Source organism: Lipophrys pholis, assembly GCF_963383615.2.
Source record: "Lipophrys pholis genome assembly, chromosome: 16".
Taxonomy (NCBI): Eukaryota; Metazoa; Chordata; class Actinopteri; order Blenniiformes; family Blenniidae; genus Lipophrys; species Lipophrys pholis.
In genome coordinates, this window is record NC_137634.1 from 7,347,281 (window position 1) to 7,354,328 (window position 7,048).

The window sequence follows — 7,048 nt, forward strand, 5'->3', positions numbered from 1 at the left end:
GCTACTGTCCTGCTTCCCAGCTTTCATATATCCTGAGCTCCGGCTGGGTGGAGAGAGCAGAGCAGGGAAGAGAAAGTGAGGGAGGGAAATAGAGAGAGAGGGAGAGAGAGAGAGGAAGTGACTTGCATCACTGTGTTAGGGACTGTGTATAAATTACCCTTCAAGTTTAAAGCACGAAAATAAAGTGGCAATGACTGAAAGACTCGTGTGAATGTAAACAAAGCGGTTGTAGTCTTCCTATATAAATCCTCAGTTAACTGTTATATTAATTGAAATGTTTAGTCTTGAGGTACAACCACAATTCCAAAATGGTTTGGACAAATAAAACATCATTAAACTATAATTTATTCACATTGGATAAATAGAAAATACAAATTAAATAAAAACACATCAGGTGGCCACACAAAGGTGTAGTGGTTGGCAGTCTCACCCACAGTCTCGTTTCAAGTCTAGACTGGGGGAGTAGTTTGTTGTATATTACAAATATTGTTCCTGTACATGTGGCTTTTTTTGCTTCCACAACCCAGATCAGAATCAGCTATTATTTCACAGTGAGACACAATTCCACATAAGTGTGAATTTGATTGTGTATGTGACTGTCTCTCTGTTTACTATGACTATAATTTTTTATTTAATGACAATGACGAGTAAACTTCACAAAATGACGGAGAAGCATTTTGCAACCAATTACATCAGACCGAGTGGAAAAGAAGCTTTTTAGAGAGGCAGAGTCCTTAAAGATGAGCAGAGGCCCAACCATTTATGAACAACTGGGTGAAATTTTGAATTGGTGATAAAAAATACAACTGGAAAACTAAAACAAATACCCTCCATTGGGACAAAGATGAATATCAGTTAGATGCCAGTAATCTTCCAGCCCTCAAGCAGATTTGAACAAAGCACAGACAATTTCGTAATGAGAACCAGCACATAGGCTCCAGAACACTGGATACACAACTGAAAACGCATCCCTGTCTCAGAAACCAAAAATTATTTGGTTCGGTTGAGGAAAATGGCTGGATTTGAGGGTTTCCTATGAAATGAATGTTGATTTTTGTTACTTATTAAAGGCTAATGCTCCATCCATCCATCCATCCATCGTAATAGTTGCCAGATTTCAGTAACAACCCGATGAAAAGTATCTAACACATACAGATATATTTATATATATATATATATATATATATATATATATATATATATATATATATATATATATATTAACTTATAGCATTTCCATAGTTGCAAAGTTAATCTTTTTTCTGACTAGACAAATACACAGCCTATCAATAACCATGGTAGTGATAAACAGATTGAGCAACACTAAAGATTTGCAGAGTCAAACTGTCCTGTGCAAGTCGAGCTCTCTCTCACCTTGATTTCCTGCTTTCACAGCTAAAACAACAATAAGGACACATTGTTATAAATGTTTTCAGACTGACTTCTTGTCAACTTGTTGTCCCCCCCATCAAGTCAAGGGCAGGCCACTATAACAGAGTTAATGTGTATGCAGCACCATTTGTTCTCAGAAACACTCCATGAATCAACCTCACAGACCGCGCTTCAATTTAATTAGAGTAACTGTGTGTCTCAGATTAAAGGGACCGATTGAATGAACTCTTTTTATAGCCTGTTCAAAATGGAAATCTGTCAATTACCTGGGGTCCTCCTGAGTAGCGGATTCCTTACAGAAATCTGACAATACAGGAGGTTATTGGGTTTTAATAAAAAGTACTGTTAGTGCATTGAAATTAGGTCTGTGGGTTGAGTGAGTGTGAGCTGCGTTCAGGAGATTGCACTGAAATTCCATCAGTGCAGCCCAGGGGAACGTGACGCTGACTTTGTGAATAGAATATCATTCTGTAGCCTCGAGGTGGTTACACAATATTGTATCAGCAAAAAAAAAAAAAAAAAAAAAAGGTACAGTGAAAACAGTGTAGCTGTCACTGCAGGAATATTGTGTGGTTTGCACTTATTCCTCATAATAGTTGGTTATTCCTTCATGAAGCATTACAATATTAATTTAGTTTCTTTTCCTGCAATATCATTGTTTTATTTATATATAAAGTGGCCTGAATATGACTTATTAGATTCTTTGCACATGTTTGCAATAGTTTGTGCAATAGTATGTGCATAGTGCAGCAAATAGTCAAAACACAATAGTATTTATAGTTTTATGATGAACGTGACAAGATGTATCTCGCAAATTCTTGAAATTCTGCAGAATCTCCAACTATGCTTATGTCTAGATCCACTTTAGTTTGCTTAACATGACTAGAAGATAGTGGAAGAAGTTACTAAATATAGTTACATGCCAATACAGAGTTAAGTACTGGAGGGACTGATTAATGTCTACAGAGTGCTAACTATGAACACTCAAGTAGCTTTACACGGTTTCCATGTAGATTAAACTTAAATTCAAAAAATATATGCCTAAATGTAAAGCATTTTTTCAAGTTCCTTGGTGGAAAAATGTATGCTTTCAAATCAGCTCGACCTGGGAATGTTTGTTCAGGGTCTCCAGTGTGTTATGTTAATGTGGCCTCAAGCTACATTAACCCCGCCCCCCCCGAGGCCACAAAAGGCTTTTATGCTCTTGTTTTGATCTGATTACAGGACTTTACCTTTAAGCCATAAACTCTGTGGAGACCTGATGTCTTATTTCTCCATGCAAAGAAAAGAACAAGTGGTAGATAGACTTAGCCATGTCTGAATAACAGTTTAACAGTAAGAAAGGCGACACACAGCACATTACTTGTTGTTATGGCTATTCAAACCACAGAGATGGACGCTGCAATGACAACACGCGTATCGTTCTCTGATTTAAAAGCAGGTCAGATGTTGTATGGAACAAATATGCTCAATTAATGGATTTAGTTTTTCAGTTGTAATTTGGAAAATGGCCACTAAGGGGCAGCCAACATTTATAAAAATAAAAAAAAAAGCCACTGTGTTGTGACTGCCATCTGTATCAGTGTTTCACAGCTGATTTGTTCAAACATTTCAGAAACATTACAGTGAAGCTGGCAGACAAATCAGCTTTTAAAATAAACACACTTACAAAACATTCACAATACAGGCAGACCCTGCTTAGGATTTGCTCACGGAAAACATAGTTTTTAGACATTTCATGCTTTTTTTTTTTTTTTGCATCAAAAATCATTCGGAACAGCGAAGGAATTCAAAGAAATTAAAACAGATTTTTAATTATGTTAAATAAACATGTAAATGTAAATGTTTAAGCATTAAAACAAAAGGAAACATTTGTAGCTAAGTACTATGCTGTCATTATTTAATTAAGCTGAGAATGAATGAATAGATGAATGAATGACCTGGTTCTGGTCATAATTGAAATACAAAATGCTAACATCAACAAATACTAACAAACTGCCCAAGAAAAGGAATACAATGAAGCTAGTGGTATATTTAGGTAAATCATTTTTATAAATTCTATGAATAAATTGAATGTGTATTCACCCTCACCTCACCCTCAGTTTGGAACAGCTCTGAATTGTTATGTTTATACTTTGTGAGTAATTGACTTTTGAAGCAGAACCCATGTGTGCAACCCAAACCCACATAATGGGAGAAAAAATAAATCAGCAAAGAGATAAAACATTTAATTTGACATCCTAAAAAAACAAAATTACTGACTAAAATAAAAGTAATTTCTTCTACATTACTACTTTTTCAAATGTGGCTTTGATGCTGTAGATAATTCCTATATCACCAAATACCCTGGTACATAAACTACCACAAGTAGTTAGATTTACTGCAACATTCCAGTCCATATTCTTTCAAGTCATTTTTTTTTTTACACTTCACAACAGGGGTGCCAAACATGAGGCCTGTCAAACCACCAAGACAATGACAAAAATTGTAAAGAAAGCATAGAATTTCTAACACAGAGTAGCGAACACAATGCTGAGACCCGAGCTGAGATATTGACATGAAAGCCAGTTAAGTCATTGCTCCCCAAACCAGCAGCAGCTTCAAAGCCATGCTGTCAGGGTGAGTTTGTAAAAAACATCTTGCAAAACGTTGCAGAATGCAACAGTTATACATGTTTTGGGGTGGAGATTTCACTGTATTTTGCATCATTAAAATAAGCGTTATGTCTTGAGATGGCAGTCATTTTTGATAAGGATTATTCATCTTTGGGAAAAAATGTAGAAAAAAAAAATGGATACTCTGTACAACAAAAAGTAGCACTGTTATAGCACTATTTTACTAATCTGACCCACTCAAGATGAAATCGGGCTATAGAAAAAAATTTTTTGAATTAGAGCTACGGTATGTGGATCAGTTGGGAGTCTTGGCCTCCATCAGTAGGTGTCAGCCTTGCTGGCGAGGTGGACTCATTGATCCCAACAAGAGGCGAGTATTCATCGTTCCTCCAGTCTACAGACAGATGGAGCCGTTGCCTCATATATATATATATATAAAAACCAGCTCCTTCCTAGACTACATCAGAGGCAGAAATGAAATTCTTTGTTCTAATGGAAGAAAAGGTTGAATTCCCCCAGCCTCAGAGCATCTGTGGAAACCTTGGATCGAGGCCAGCTTTAGAAAAATGAACACATCTGTTTTTCACCATCAACCCCACACTGATGCAGATATCTCCCGGCACAGAGAAAAAAAATCTGACCTGTGGTTTGCTCCCTGAGACAAGACCAGCTGCTGTGCTGGAGCTGATGAATGAGGCATTTATTTTATTACATTATTAGGTTTTGCATGGATTTAACCCATTTATCCAGTCATTTGGACAGAGCATGTGTGCTGCAAGTTAATTGCATAAGAGGGTGGCTGATATGTTCATACTTTGCGTTTATCAGAACAAAATGTTTCAGTCTTGGCAAACGAAAATGGACAAACTGTCAGATTAAGACGCCTGTTGGTTTATTTCCCCTGGAAAACAATAGTGGTTGTGGTGAATGTCTTGTTCAGGCAGCTTCCTCACTCATCTCTGATTATGGTACATCATGTTACTCTTTACCTCCCCAACCTGCAGCACGTCCAAATGCTGCGAGCGCCGAGTGAGGGTGGGTCCTGTGTTTGCAGCCCGAACAGCCTTTTTGCAAATACAGTACATGGTATAGCTGTTCTGAGCATCCTAGAGATCGTGTGCTTTTTTATTGCATCAACACCACTTGATAAAAGCAAAGGCAGTGTTCCACATTGATGTACCGCAAACGATTGACTGAACTTTCTCAGGCAATTAGAAGTTTGCTTGTCATTGAAACTGTCAACCCAAATGAAGTCAGGACGCCGTTTTGAGATATTTAAGAAAAGAACTTTATTTGTGACTTATTAACAAAACACATTACCAGATTGAGTAAATCATAAGAATCACTATTATCACCTTTTACAATGATGAGCAGGTGTACAAAAAAGTTATTAACAGATCTGCACTGTCACAGTCGACTGGTAATGCGCCACTGACTGCCACACCCAGCGACCGAGGAACATTCACTATACACAAGCAGAGAATACATCAACAACTTTTTTTTTTTTTTTTTTTTTTTAATACTATTTTTATGTTTTGTTTTTGTACTTTTTTTCCCTCCTTTTTTCTTGTTTTTTTTTTTTTTTTCTCTACCGGGCGAAGAAATAGACATGGAAGGTGAATAAATGATTCATTTACACAAACAGTGTTGGATCATTGCTTCAGAGCTTAACACAAGTTTAAGGGTTGATTTTCCTCACTTGTGAAAATCGTACGGGTAAAAACAGAAGAGGGAAAAAAAAAAAGGCATTTCATAGCATAACACAATAGCATTATGTATATCTAGAAGATTAAATTTATTTTCAACAGGATAGAAAATGTGTTTCTTTTATGTTTTTTCCACAAATTACTGTTTGCACTTTCTGTATGTACTGTGCGTGCATGTGTTGGTGTATTGATGAGTGTGGGTTCTTTTTGTTTGTGTGTGTGTGTGTGTGTGTGTGTGTTTGAAAATGTGTATCAGAGGTATATCTATTCCAATACACATTTCCAAGTGGAAAAAACATATCTATGTATATATAGTATCTATATAGTATCTGTTTCCTTTGCTTATAACATGCAAACAGCCACTTGGTGATCTGACAGCACAGAAGTACACCTGAAGTACGGGGGCGGGGCAGGGGGGGGGGGGGGGGTGGGGGGGTGAATGGGTCTGATTGAGCTGGAAAGCATCACCTGTACACCCCTACAGTGATTGGTAATATGATGGGAAAACGGAAAGGAACACTGAGGTGAGATATTATGACACTTCTTGTTCACAAATTTCCAATAACTACTGCCTGAAACACCCTTTCTCAAGCTTGCTTAGGCTTGAGGGACTAATATTGGCATCTTCAGACCGGAGAGACTTGGAACAGTTGTTAACCTTTTCGCTTGCACCAGAGGGAATTGTGGGACCTTTTCAGGTTTTGAATCCCGACTCCTAATCAGGTATTTTCCTCTTCCGGCTCTTTTACACGGGGTACCACTGGCAACCACCGTGTTGCAAGTAAGAGAGCCGGCAACCGCTTTCATTAGCTGATTATTTGACTTGTAAATCTACACACCATTCATTTTTGGCAACCTTTGTTAACAGCTGTTATTTTTGGGTTGCATCTTTTTAAATCGTCACAGAAAAAAACAATCATATATATATATTTTCACTTTTTTTCCCCCCCAGAAATTCCCCAGAACAGTCCAGTCTGAAAACACAATAATTCACACTCAGATCACCATTAAGCTTGGACGATAGTTTGACACCGTTTTCAACCTTTTTTCTTATGTTTATGTGCAGCAACAAAGCAAAATAAAAGCTATCTTTGTCTAAATACTAAAGCCTTTCAAGGTACGGCTGTTGATCTTTGCATATTGCATGAAGCATTTTCACATTGCTCACCATTGCACGATGGTTCTCCTCTTCCCAAGTCAACTGCTAACCTTTACTCGCTTCATCTAGTCAAGTCAATTTTCTCGATTACCTCTCGCCTACAAATTACAGACAGTTTCTCATACGCCATGACTCAGCCAGCCAGTTTCAGTCACTGGGAGCTTTTACAATTACTG